Below are 15,560 nucleotides of genomic sequence, written 5' to 3' on the forward strand. Positions count from 1 at the left end.
AAACATATTGCATCTCAAGGATTTTAGGTCAAATTCTTTGGTTAGAGCAAAAATACCTCTGAATATTTGTGATTTTCACAGGTTTCTTTATACCTAAAATATGCAATCATGAATTTCCACCCAATCAGTTGTGTGGTACATGTTCCTCATTCTGAATTGCTCGCCAGGTTGTGCTCTCATTAAGGACTTGAAGCTGATACTACCTGCGTTCCTGGAAGTTATGTCTTGTGTGTGTGATAACAATGTTAAGAAAGCAATTTTATTCTATTTGGAAGTTGCCTGTTGTCATGTTGTACTATTTAATTACTCATAATCATGTGAGAATAAAAAATGTTTACTTTTCATGAGTGTGTCTGTTGATGTTGTCTGTAGCTCACTCAAAGTATAAGTCAGATTTGTTGCTATTGGAGACAGAATTCTTGAATATTATACACAATAGTTCCTTGGATGTGTTTCTGTTGCCTGACGTATTTATACGCAACACATACCAAGGGGATGCACAGAAGTCTGATAGTATGTCTTATCAACTCTGATTTGGACTTCTCTGTTACAGAGAGAACCTCTCTTGTCAGCGGTGAGGCTCCGAAATCCCCACACCACTCACGGACAACTAGTAAATTACTATCCATGATAATTTCAGCTCCTCCCAACAGAAAAAAAATGTTTATCGTCATGCAAAATGAGTCCTAACACATATCTCCATTCGTCAAGTGGTCCATTTAGTTTGTGCTATCAAACTCTTTTGATTAAAATAACTCTGTTAACTGCCTAAGTTTATTGGTCAAAATGGACTATAGTCAAGCAGTACGTTTCTGCAGTCAAGCTGACATCTTTCATTTGCTCTCTGGGACTTGGGCCTAATCCTGCTACTTTTCTTTTAACACATGAATAAGTATTTCTACCCTAAAAAGAAACAGAAGCAATCAATCTTCAATCTCACAGGTTGATGGTTCTTCCTAGTACAATCATCCTACTTGTCTCCATTTACCTATTTACCCTAGATCATGGTAAAATTTCATAACCATATCAAGTTTACACAAAAGCCTTTCTCCAAAACAGCCTGGTTATGTAAAACTGAAAGTCATGGCAAGAGCTGCAATAATCCCAACTTGCTCACTGTGGATAGATCATCTGCCCAGAAAGCGGAATAACTGTGGTTCGATCCCCAGCTGTGTCATACAAAGATGGTATTCATTTCGCTGCCTGGCTTTATGGGGATACAATAAGGACTGGTCAGTATACTTTGGCATGGTACCTCACTAACACAACATTAAGCCCCATTTCACCTCTCCCTTTTGTCTCTGTTGGCGCTTAAGGGCCAGTGTTAGGGCTGTGGTTAAAGTTGGTTTGTTTGTTGTTTAACGCCGCACTCAGCAATATTCCAGCTATATGACGGCGGTCTGTAAATAATCGAGTCTGGACCAGACAATCCAGTGATTAATATAATGAGCATCAATCCACCCAATTGGGATCGATGACATGCATCAACCAAGTCAGCGAGTCAGACCACCCGATCATGTTAGTCGCCTTTTACGACAAGCATAGTCACCTTTTACAACAAGCATGGGTTGCTGAAGACCTATTCTACCCCGGAATCTTCACGGGGCTGTGGTTAAAGCATCTGGACATCAGGGTTTCATTCTCCACATGAGTACACGTAAACTATGCTTGTCGTAAGAGACGACTAACGGGATTGGGTGGTCAGGCTCGCTTACTTGGTTGATGCATGTCATCATATCCAAAGTGTGTGGATTGATGCTCATGTCAATCACTGGATTGTCTGGTCCAGACTTGATTATTTACAGACTGCCGTCATATAGCTGGAATATTGCCGAGTGCGGCGTTAAACAACAAACAAAACAAAAACAATGAATGAACACCATACGTGATGTGCCTGCCATTATACTTGTCTTCACTGTTTTAAAAATAATCATGAAGACAATTCTTAAATTGTTGCTACAATCAGCAATATTGCAGCCATACCTCAATCTCATTAAAATAAGATCTTAGTTCTCGTTATCGCTAAACAAAGATCTGAGGACATCCCTTTCATCTGACCAATCAAAGTGTTGCTTACCAGATCATGAAAGTGACAGTTGGAATGTGTTTTCTAATCATGCAATCTCAAAAACGTCAACACAGTGTATTCCGAACGACAGTTATGGCCCGTGCGACTAATTCTTTCAAAATTATAGTCTATCTCGCTTCCGTGGGATAAACATTTGAGGCGTTGCACAGTACGTGGGAAGCACTGCCATACAATCTCAACCATAATATTAGACATTCCGGAATGTTCATTTGTTCAGTTTTCAAAATTTTAATCGAGAACTGTGTCAACATACTTTTCAAGCGTAGTCTGAAATGGAAGTCGCCAGGTTGAAACGAGTGCCGTAAAGCTCGAGAAAGCTGTTTTCTAATTGGCTTATGTCGACTTCTTGTTAGTCATTTCAGTGGTCGGTCAAAGTTCGCAAATGGTCATTCTGACGTGTCCTCAGATCTTTCTTTGTGCTTGTGGGTTTCACCAAAGTGGTAAACGTCCGAGACCTGCATCACTTCAGGCTTTCCCCCCAACATTAAGCTGACATGCCGTGATATAACTGCAATACTGTTAAAAGCGGCTTTAAACCCAACTCACTCACTCTGTGATATGCCAGTCACTCTGGGAGGTGCGGGAATGGACACAAGGATTGAGTGAGGATGATTTTATCAATATTCCACCAATATCCCGGCTGGGGGCCAACAGAAATCAGCTTCACACATGGTACCACCCATGTCAGGAATCAAACCTGGGTCTTTGGTGTGATGAGTGAATGCTTTAACCACTAGGCTACCCGAGCGCCAACACAATGCCGTACTTGTGTTGGGAGTCACGAGCCTCAGCCACGAGGGTATTCCAGGGTCAGGACCGCCTTTAACCACTAGGCTACCCGAGCGCCAACACAATGCCGTACTTGTGTTGGGAGTCACGAGCCTCAGCCACGAGGGTATTCCAGGGTCAGGACCGCCTCAGATCTCGTGGATAGAGCGTCTGCCCAGATAGAGGGGAGGTTGGGAGTTCGATCCCTGGCCGCGTCATGTCAAAAGACGTTAAACAATGGTACTTGTTGTTACTCTGTCTGACCCTCAGCTTTAAGGGACAAAACAAGGACTGGTCGGCTGAGTCAGTATACTGTGTGAGTGGGGTATTCATGTTAAATTACGGCATGGTATCTAGTGGGCTAGCACAAGCACACCACACACGCATGTCACAACATAAGTGCAATAATTTAAAACCCCTAGTTCACCTCAACTCAACTCGCCCATGCCATGGTCACTTCCTCACTAAAAAATAAAATAGCTGAATACCTTATGAAACAATTTATTTACCCCCCAAAAAATCAAATTACACTTGCATTTGTCAACAGAACATGATTACTAAATACTGAAAGTGATAAACAGAAGTACAATGAACATGTATGAAGACAATATTTGGCATGCTTGCTCTAACAACTTGTATTTTTTACTTTCAAAATAGTCTTGAAAGAAATGACTGCAAAATTCCGAACAAGAGTAGTTAGTTGTTTAATGCTGCACCTGGCAATACTCCAGCCGTGTCATGGTGGGCTGTAAATAAAACCTGGACCAGACACACATGAATACTGAAATACTTCAATTGAAGATTGGTAACTATACTAGCCACATAAAGAAACTGTGCACAGAGAAAATATAGATATAAGGGCACACCGTCCATATATGAAAGATGGGTTTGAACACAGCAATTATTGGAGATATTCAAACGCTCATGCACATGCCATGCGATATGACGTCGTTGATGGGGGCCTATGGACGTGCAATGTGTTACTGCACATGCATCCTGTGCAGCTGTACACAGCATGTGCAACTCACTTTGGAAAGCATGATCTGTGGTCATTCAAAAATTCAAAACTTCTCAGGCGCAGACACAAGCATATCACAAGCAAATCATGCCAAGATTGACAGCTGCACAGCGTCATGAAGCCATTAGAATGATCCGAGCGGGAATGAGGCAACAACAGGTGGCAACACATTTCCAATGCCATCGTAACAGGATATCGGCATTGGTGAGGCATTATCAGAACACAAATGACGTTGCCGACCACCCACGTTCAGGACGTCCCCGAGTAACGACGCCAAGACAGGACAGATGGATTCGAGTTACACATCTCCGACACAGGTTCCAAACGGCAGTAACGACATCCCAGACAATTCCTGGACGGCGCCGTATCCATCCCAACACTGTCAGGAATCGTTTACGTCAGTACGGGATTCGACCACGGCGCCCTGCCTGGCACACCGTCATCAAGTCAACCGTCTAAGATGGTGTCGAAATCATGTTCGCCAACCTTGAATATGGTGGAGAAATGTTGTCTTTACAGATGAATCGAGGTTCAACATTTCCCCAAGTGACGGGCGCCAACGTGTCTACCGGCGTTTGGGAGAACGTTATGCACGCAACTGTATTGTGGAGAGGAATCGTTTTGGAGGTGGCTCTGTGATGATTTGGGGTGGGATAACAGCATGGCACCGAACCCCTTTGGTGGTTGTTCAGGGCAATCTCACTGGTGTTGGCTACAGAGATCAGATTCTGAGGCCTGTGGTCATTCCTTTCCTGCAAAGTCATGGCCCGGGATTGACATTTCAACAGGACAACGCTCGTCCTTACACGGCTAGGTTCGCAATGGATTTCCTTCACCATAACAATGTCATGTTACTGCCATTGCCTGCAATTTCTCCAGATCTCTCCCCAATAGAGCATGTGTGGGATGAAATGGAGCGTCGTCTGCGTCGGATAACATCCGTGACTTGGCACAGGATTTGAGGAGGATATGGCAGGCCATTCCCCAGGCCTTCCATGCCCATTTGGGGACTCCATGCGTCGCCGATGCACTGCTGTGATTCACGCACAGGGTGGTCATACCCGTTATTGACTTTGTGACTTTGTCGTTTGACCCCCTACTCCATTTTGATCTTCTGACGTCATCGTAACAGATGTTGTTCAGGTCCCGTTGACATTTTCTTATGGTCCGATCATTCAGCTGCTACAGCGTCTGCATCATTTTGTTCTTGCTGTGTTGTATTTCAATCCAGAATATATTTTCTCCGTGCACAGTTTCTTTATGTGGCATGTATATAATGGTTACACCAAGGACAATAGATTTCCACCGATTTTCCAGTATATTTGAAATATTTAAAAATTATGTTTCTTTGTGTTGGCATAATTTACCGGTACCAACTATTTGTTAAGTTTAGATGTTTCTTGTTAAATCACTAAAAGTTTGAATTTTCAAGTTTTATTTTTGTTTATTCAGCAAGACTACATAGATATGAAAAAGTAAACCCATCTCAATGAAGCTTGGTCAAACTGACCAATGACTACACTGCTTGCAACTCAACCAAACCATCAGCAGTGTTTCTGGGATAAAACTGCATCCGGAAATCATCAATCAAATGACAAAGGGGTACAAATTTTGATAATGACCTGATTACAGAAATACTTCAATTGAAAGTGATAAATTGTTTCAACTCAGTAATCTTAATTAACACTAGGCAATGAAACAATAATGAATATCTGTCTAACAAAGAACCAATAATAGGCCATTCCAGGCACTTGGAAATGATCTTTTGAAGAATCTGTTATATAAACCACTATGTGGGTAAACAGGAAAAGATGAGAAAGTCATGTTCCCGTGGACTGTGCACGACAGTCATGTAATTGGACATCAACATAAACACTGGCGTGGCCAGTAGGCTCAACTTATTCCTCATACCATCTACAGAGGTAAGGGACCTGTCATTTATTACTGGGGGTGATAGGTCAGATATTTTAGTTGCACTAATGTACTGAAGATGATGACCCTCCTGCAATGCTGGTCATATTTCTGGAAAACCCCATGTCCTTGTTTATTATTTTTATGACCCTGCCTGAAAAAGCAAAATCAATTCATATTTTATTATAAAGCGTCAATCTCCATGACCCTCCCCAAATATGTGCATTATTTTTTAGTAACTTCAAATTTCAGGCACATCATGAATCGTGTCAATGCACTATCAATTCATACCGGGGGTATTTGACAATATGTCTGATACATGATATACCTATCCATGTCTGAATTCCCGTTTTAATCCTGTTTTGATTTTCAAAAAGTACTACTTACTGTAAATCATGAATGTGTTGCCAAATTAATGTGAGGGTCAAAACATGGCCCTAAATGCTTCGTGACATTAATGCCAGTAGTCCTGTCCTTGAACAATAAAAACTAATCAGCAAACGAAAACACCAAGACAAGACTTAAACTTCCATGACATAGTAAGGGGCGACAGCAGTTTGCTTGAATAATATCACTATCTTCACAAACTTTGTTTCAACTGCTTGACACTAAATCAAAAGCAGGAGATTCCAATAGCTCAAATGAGATAGGTTGGGTCTCCGAAGGTCGCCCAGGTTTCATGTTGTTGCAAGAGTTGGCAGAATACTTTGCTTGTAAATGAAAATGTGATGATTACGACTGCTTTTGCTTTACCGGACACATTCACTATGTGTTTTGCATGTACTAATGTCATCAGACAGGTTACCCAGAACAAACACGGGTTTGTTGTTTAACGCTGCACTCAGCAATTTTCCAACTATATAACAGGGTATCATGTTGTGAGGTAGACTTATCATGACCCTAAAAAAGTATTGACTGCACATTAACAATATAAATTCAAACGTAGGTTGTGAAAATACTGATATAATTGTTACACATAAATCAAAAACAAATTACTTCTCAAGCAGTCCTGCTTTGAACAACTTTCACAAATGTCAATATTTGTTCATCTATTCTTCGCATGCATGGGAACTTCATTATTGAATATTGGACAGACCAGCCATCGCCATTTCTACCATCAAGTTTATCTACAGGACCAGAATGGTCAACTGTAAAGACAATCGATTGGACCAGATTGGTCAACTGTCAAGACAATCGATTGGACCAGATCAGTTCATCATCAAGGCAATATATTGGACCACATATGCCAACAAGTAAGTCGATTTATTGGACCAGATTGGTCAACCATAAAGACTTAACGATCTATTGGACCAGACCTGCATACTGCAAAGTCGGTCTACTGGATCACCATAGGCCAACCATCCAGATGATCTATGTGACCAGAGAGGCCAACCGTCCAGATGATCTATGTGACCAGATAGGCCAACCATCCAGATGATCTATGTGACCAGAGAGGCCAACCGTCCAGATGATCTATGTGACCAGAGAGGCCAACCGTCCAGATGATCTATTTGACCAGAGAGGACAACCGTCCAGATGATCTATTTGAACAGAGAGGCCAACCGTCCAGATGATCTACTTGACCAGATGATCATTTGAAAGAGAGCACTCAGCAGTCCATCATCAAGACAATGTATTGGACCAAACAAACAAACCTTCAATGCTATCTATTGGACAAGTTCAGTCAACCATTAAGATGGTTTATTGGAACAGATTGGTCAGTGGAAAGACAATCTATTGGGACCAGGACGGTTGACTGATCTGGTCTTGACGGTTGGCCTATCTTGCCAAATGAAGGAGCTATCGAGTTTGGTTTCACACCCCACTACTGTCCAAAGCAGCATTAAACTCAGCTCAATCACATATTTGACCAGATAGTCAAACTGTCAAGATGATCTACTGGACCAATCATCAAAGTGATCTTATCACCCAGATCAGTCAATCGTCAAGAGGATCAAATGAACCAAACTGGTCAACTGTTAAGTTTATAGGCAAACGTCAAGATAATCTACTGGACTAGCTGGGCCAACCATCAAGATAATCTACTGGACTAGGTAGGCCAACCATCAAGATGATCTTCTGGACTAGATACACCAACCACAGAGCTCCAGATAACTTTTTGAGCAATTAAGTTTTCACTCAAAGCTTTCTATTTAAATTTTCACTCATCTATCCATCACTCTATTGGGGTTTTCCAAAAATGAGTAAGCATTTTGAAATTTAAAAAAAAAAAAAAAAAATATTTTAGATGTATCTAACGGTTCTAAATACAGCCTTGGCTCGGAAAGTAAATTAGCTCGTAATTGTATTTCGGAAATTAGCTCCGTTGAACGCATGCTGAAAAAGCTCCACTGGGTATTTATGCGTATTGAGTTTTTAATTTAATGCATGCGTTTCTGTACACAAGTTAATTGAAAGTAATTGGGTTTAGAATACATTTGGGGGGTATTTTACGCAGTTTATCTGTAGCTATGCAACCATCAAGATAATCTACTGGACTAGACAGGCCAACCATCAAGATAATCTACTGGACTAGATACGCCAACCATCAAGATAATCTACTGGACTAGATAGGCCAACCATCAAGATGATCTATTAGACCTGATGGGCAAAGGGTTAACGAGATCGGTCAACCATTTCGATGATTTATTACACCACATAGACCAACCATCAAACTATTGGACAAGTTCAGTCAACCATTAAGATGATCTATTGGAACAGATTGGTCCACTGTAAAGATGATCTATTGGACCAGATAGACCAACCATCAAGATAATCTTCTGGACTAGAACAGTCAAACACAAAGATGATCTATTGGACCAGATCAGTGAACAATCAAGACCATCTACTGGACCAGATACCTCAGTCATTTGACATGACCTCTTGGAATAGAAATCTGAATTCCTCAAGATGATGTCTGGACACCTTGGCTGTGCTCTCCTCTCTGCGAAACTGCTTGTACATGACTCTATAGATCAGTTGTTTCCGAAGATACAGATGCAGCTGCTCAGATCTCAATCTGATCCAGTCAAAGGTAACGTCTCTTACTCGTTCCTTCAGGTGCCTGGAGTGGTCTGTATACCAAACATAGAAATCATCATATGTAATGTTGTCAACTATAGTGAATATATGACTTTGTTTTGTGTATGTTAAACTTTTCCTGTAATCAAAGTTGGCATCAACCAGAGCCAGACAATCTGCCACAGTAACACTGACACCAGAACCACCACTACTGCTGTTTGATTCAGTGTCATCCAAGAGAGCCTTGAAGCCCGATGTTGTGGTCCTGGCACTGTTGCTCTTTTCAATGTTCTTTCTGGTTTTATAACTTGCTGTTGGCTTAGCATTGATGTGTTTTTGCTCCATTGATATCCTGGAAGTTGACACTATGTTTCCATCTTTTCCTTTCAATAGACTGCTGACAGTGATCAACTCACAACCTTCTAGGGACACAGAGATTGTTGTGGCTGTTTTTTGTTTATCCTTATCTTCATTCATTTTGACAATTGCGAGTGACTTAGTCTTCTTGGCTTTAAGTTTTCTCTTCATTATCTTGCCAGAAGTTGGCACATTTGCTTCTCCTGATTGTTGAAATTGGTAGGTCAACTGCCAACCTTTAAATAGCACTATGGTTATTGTATCTGCTTTTGTTGTGACTTTGAGAGATTTTTTCTTTTTAGAATCTCCAATTTTTCTCTTCTTTGCCTTGCCAGAAATTGTCACATTTTCTTCACTTGATTCTGGAAAATGGCAAGTCAATTGCTTATCTTGGAATGGCACCGTGTTGATTGAATCAAACTTTCGTTTAACTTTATCTGCTTTTGTTGTGACATAGGGAGATTTTTTCTTTTTAGAATCTCCAATTTTTCTCTTCTTTGCTTTGCCAGAAGTTGGCACATTTGCCTTACTTGATTCTGGAAATTGACTGTGCCAACCACTTGTTGGCACTTTACAGGTTTTGGCAGATTTTTGTGTATCTTGATTTTCTTTCACAGTGACATTTGTAGGAAATTTATTCTTTTCAAGATCTTTATGCTTCCTCTTCTTTTCCTTGCCAGAAGTTGGCACATTTGCCTTACTTGATTCTGGAAATTGGAAGGTCAAAGTTGCTTTTGTTGTGACGTTGGAAGGTTTATTCTTTTTAGAATCCTTAATTTTTCTCTTCTTTGCCTTGCCAGAAGTTGGCACATTTGCCTTACTTGATTCTGGAAATTGACTGTGCCAACCACTTGTTGGCACTTTACAGGTTTTGGCAGATTTTTGTGTATCTTGATTTTCTTTCACAGTGACATTTGTAGGAAATTTATTCTTTTCAAGATCTTTATGCTTCCTCTTCTTTGCCTTGCCAGAAGTTGGCACATTTGCCTTACTTGATTCTGGAAATTGGAAGGTCAAAGTTGCTTTTGTTGTGACGTTGGAAGGTTTATTCTTTTTAGAATCCTTAATTTTTCTCTTCTTTGCCTTGCCAGAAGTTGGCACATTTGCCTTACTTGATTCTGGAAATTGACTGTGCCAACCACTTGTTGGCACTTTACAGGTTTTGGCAGATTTTTGTTTATCTTGATTTTCTTTCACAGTGACATTTGTAGGAAATTTATTCTTTTCAAGATCTTTATGCTTCCTCTTCTTTGCCTTGCAAGAAGTTGGCACATTTGCCTTACTTGATTCTGGAAATTGGAAGGTCAAAGTTGCTTTTGTTGTGACGTTAGAAGATTTATTCTTTTTAGAATCCTTAATTTTTCTCTTCTTTGCCTTGCCAGAAGTTGGAACATTTCCTTCCTCAGCGTCTTGAAATTGGCTGTTCCAACCATTTGTTGGCACTCCACAGGTTTGGGCAGATTTTTGTTCATCTAGATCTTCTTTCCCTGTGATGTTGGGAGATTTATTCTTTTTAGACTGTTTAAGTTTCTTGTTCTTGCCAACATTTTGCACAAATGTTTCCTCCACCTTTTGAAATTGGCTGTTGCAGGATGTCAATGGTTTAGCTAGAACTGTGTTGATTAAGTTTTGTTTGATTTCTACATCTTTGATGTCTACCACGGTCTTGACATTGATGTGAGATTTAAACTTCTCTGATTGTTTCCGACTTGGTTTCTTTGGCTTTCTGAATGTTGAAACATTAGGTCCTGGTTGTGAAAGCCTGTTGGCTGACTGAGCGTGTGTAGGGAGAGTTGTCTGAGCGTGTGTAGGGAGAGTTGACTGAGCGTGTGTAGGGAGAGTTGACTGAGCGTGTGTAGGGAGAGCTGACTGAGCGTGTGTAGGGAGAGCTGACTGAGCGTGTGTAGGGAGAGTTGACTGAGCGTGTGTAGGGAGAGCTGACTGTGCGTGTGTAGGGAGAGTTGACTGAGCGTGTGTAGGGAGAGTTGACTGAGCGTGTGTAGGAAGAGCTGACTGAGCGTGTGTAGGGAGAGTTGACTGAGCGTGTGTAGGGAGAGCTGACTGAGCGTGTGTAGGGAGAGTTGACTTAGCGTGTGTAGGGAGAGTTGACTGAGCGTGTGTAGGGAGAGCTGACTGAGCGTGTGTAGGGAGAGTTGACTGAGCGTGTGTGGGGAGAGTCTCGGTGTTATCAGGCATCATTCCATCACCAACCTCTGTCACCGCTGACAAACCTCCAGCCAACACTGTGTCAGTGAAGTTGGGCCTCTGTTTCTTTGATGGACCAGAGCAGTGTGACCTGTCGTCTGCTGCCACAGTCCAAGGTCGCTTGGAGGAAACTCTTTTGAATGTATAGTTACGAAATCGTCCCCCCTCATTGTTGCAGCTAGGAACACTGTCTGCATCACAAGACATCCCTTCAGTTCTACCGCCAGTCACTTCACTTCTACAGCCGGTCACTTCACTTCTACAGCCGGTCACTTCACTTCTACAGCCGGTCACTTCACTTCTACCGCCGGTCACTTCACTTCTACAGCCGGTCACTTCACTTCTACAGCCGGTCACTTCACTTCTACAGCCGGTCACTTCACTTCTATAGCCGGTCACTTCACTTCTGCAGCTGGTGACATCACTTCTACAGCCGGTGACTTCACTTCTGAAGCTGGTGACTTCACTTCTACAGCTGGTGACTTCACTTCTACAGTCGGTCACTTCACTTCTACAGTTGGTCACTTTGTCAAGGAATCTTCGAGGATGGCTAACCCTTCTGGAAATGTTCATATTACCATCCTCATCACTTATTGGATTGGCCACTTGTGTTGGAATAGTGCCACTGTTAACACAGAAAACCTTTCTTGCATTTAAAACATCACTGTTGACATCGTCAAGTTTTCTGCCATGAAAGTCACAGTCAGTGTTAAGACTGCAAACTATTCTTGCATGAACAGTTTCCCTGTTAACATTCCCAACTGTCTTGGCACTGTTAACATCCCCAACCTTTCCTTCTTGGACATCACTGCTAACATCAACTTTTCTTGCTTGAACATCACTGATAACATCACTGACTTTTCTTGATTGGGCACTGTAAACATAACCAACTTTTCTTGATTGAACATCACTGTTAACATTGCCAGCTGATTTTGCATGAGCATCACTGTTAACATCCACAACACCATCACCACTAAGTCTGTCTCCTTCTAGGACTCCAGCCTTGATGTTGATTGGCACTAAAGCACCCATGGCTACTGCAGTATTTGTTCCATCCATGACCTTCCCCTGAACCTTGGTGCCAGGGGAACAACTGCCGCTGTACAGGGCGAGTTGACACTCATCCACACTCTGGACCTTTGCCCCTGTGAGAGTTAGGGCAGCACAATCCTCTCTCTCACAAACTGAACTTGAAGTTACTGTATTATGCGCCAGTCTCTCTAAATTCCAAGTGACTTCTGGAAGCAGCTTCATGTTTTTCAGGTCTGTTTCTACTTCCATTATGCGACTGAAAAAAGTAAAGTAAAGTAATTCAATATGATCAATACTCAAAGGAGGTTAAATCAGTCTAGCAGTCTTCTCATGAGCTCAATGCTGATAGTTTCAAGAATCTTAGGTGTGAGCCTATGATGTTGTTTTAATGGCAGTTTGTAAAATTCATATAAGCCTTGCAAAGAGAATATGGGTTGAAAGCAAGCAGCAGTGGTCAAGACTAAACATGGCAACTTCAGTTAAAACCTAAACTAGAGATTTATCTAAACCTGCTAAGAGTCCGATATTCGGCCCCATGTCTGCAGCAAATGTCAACAAAAGTTCCAAATTTAGAACTAAATATTTCACAATTCATATTACAAATGTCTGTCTGTTTGTTGTTTAATGCCGCACTCAGCAATATTCCACCGATATGACGGCAGTCTGTAAATAATCGAGTCTGGACCAGACAATCTAGTGATTGACATCAAGATCATCCATCCTTGTAATTGGGATACGATGACATGCATCAACCAAGTCAGTTAGCCTGACCACCCTATCCTGTAAGTCGGCTCTTACAACAAGCATGGTCTCCTTATACGTCAAGCATGGGATGCTGTAGACCTATTCTATTACAGATCTTGACAGTATGTATGTATGTATGTATGTATGGAGATAGATGGATGGATGGATGGATGGATGTACATGTCTTCTTTGAAATCGTCTGCTACAGGCAATCATTTAAGGATTGACGTCCTATTTGTTGACGCTCATCAGCTGATGAAGAAAGTGCCTCACGTGAGAATATTTTGTCCCTATTTGACGTTATTTTTAGACATTGGGGAATTCCCTCAAACTTGTTCTGTACCCCTGCTGGAATGATAACTTACTAGAACTTGATTCTGTAAACAAGGCGGAAAGTTCACTTTGGCATTCGTGTTTGACTATTTTCTAAAACATTCTAAATGACTAGGGTTATCAGCAATGTTTCAAAATGATCACTGGTAATTTGATAAAGAGCAGTTCCTCCAATCACAAATATACTATTTTAGTGATTAAATTCTCCTTGTATCCGATATTTAGATGTCAAAACATACACGAAATATCGCCGTGAATGGTGATTTAGTATTATGTCAAAAAAGGCAAGATTTACGATGTATCTAATTTTCAGACAATTTTCTACAGAATTCAAAACTAAGGCTGATGGGGTTGTTATCTACCTGGGAACCATCTATATGTACCTGGGGTACAATTAGACAATTAGATATGTCAAACTGTACCCTGAGTTTTATGTTTCATATACACCTCGCCACTGTATCGCACCACCAAATCTGAAGTGTAATTGCGAGTTCATTTTCAATGTAGGGATATTCAAATGTTACACTGTGTTAACACAGTCTCTGCCTGTAGAATGGTAGCCACCTTCACTGCCCAACCTTGTGGATGTGTTAATGCAAGCCATATGCACACCTAAGGGGTTTCTATAGAGAAATTTTATTATGTTTGATGACAGAAAGTTCATGTGTCTTTACTGCTATTAATTTTGGATGAAAGTTCTACAAAATTGAAGGTCTGTGTTTGAAAAGATTGTAACTGAAACGCCAAAGCTTACCAGAAAATCAAAGTTAGTTGGTTGGTTTGTTGTTTAACGCCGCACTCAGCAATATTCCAGCTATATGACGGCGGTCTGTAAATAATCGAGTCTGGACCAGACAATCCAGAGATTGACATCATGAGCATCGATCCACGCAATTTGGATCGATGACATGCATGAACCAAGTCAGGGAACCTGACCACCCGATCGCGTTAGTCGCCTTTTACGACAAGTATGGGTTGCTGAAAACCTATTCTACCCCAGATCTTCATGGGTCAGCGGGCGAGCAAGACCTGGGTACCTAATGACAGAAACTGGATACAAACAGATAACATCAAATTGGGGTACAATTCCATCTAATTGATAGACACATATATATATCCCTGTGGCATTCATGGTGTTAAGCGGACAATGAGTGATGAAGAAAAAACAAGTCAGGAACGGAAATTTCTTCCAAAATGGTCAGTGGGCAATGCAGTTGCCATGGCATCATGAAATCTGAAACTAGCTCGTAACTTTCAAGACTTGCCAGCCCACCTGCTCGTCAATATTTTGAGTCTATTACACACTGTCTTAGTAAATATATTTATGTTGCTCGTAATTTTGTCATTACAGTTTTACACATTCTAGGGACGAGCACGTGACATATAGGTCTACAGACTATGTCCCGGTACTCAACAGGAACACGTGTTAAATATCAGTCTTCTATTTCTCAGCTGTTGTTTTAAGAGCGTTTTTTTCTGTTCAGTGGTCCGTTATACATTGACTCAAGAAGTTGGTCACGTAGACGCGAATAAACTCACCGTTCAGTCTTCTTTCGTCAAGTTGTCTTCTGCCGCCTGAACGTTGTGACGTATGAGCTCGCGCGAGGAGACAACTCTGTAAGGCAAACTGCATCTGCGGTCACAACATGGAATTCGTAGAGCTACAAATATACTCACCACCAAAAGAAACGCGAACCATAGCATATATATATATATATATATATAGAGAGAGAGAGAGAGAGAGAGAGAGACGTATGTACGTAAAGAAGAGAAGTTTCCAATGTTACCACCACATGACTAAACGTTACCACTGAGTCTTTATTCTTATCATGATATGCTGCACGTGATTGCCAAACTTTACTCGATGATCCTGCTTCGAACCAATCTATAATATCTCTTTAAATTTCTCTTCATATATCAACCAACATATGTATGGTATTCGCGTTTCTCTTGGCGGTGAGTATTTTAAACATAAATTTTATAAACCATCAAAATATATTTTTATTTGTGTACAGCTACGAATTCCATTGGTGGATATCATTCATAAACTAAAGGGCAAAAGAAGGTTTTCACCGACTTCAC

This window comes from Haliotis cracherodii, unplaced genomic scaffold, assembly GCF_022045235.1.
Source record: "Haliotis cracherodii isolate W230 unplaced genomic scaffold, xgHalCrac1.p SCAF_8, whole genome shotgun sequence".
NCBI lineage: Eukaryota > Metazoa > Mollusca > Gastropoda > Lepetellida > Haliotidae > Haliotis > Haliotis cracherodii.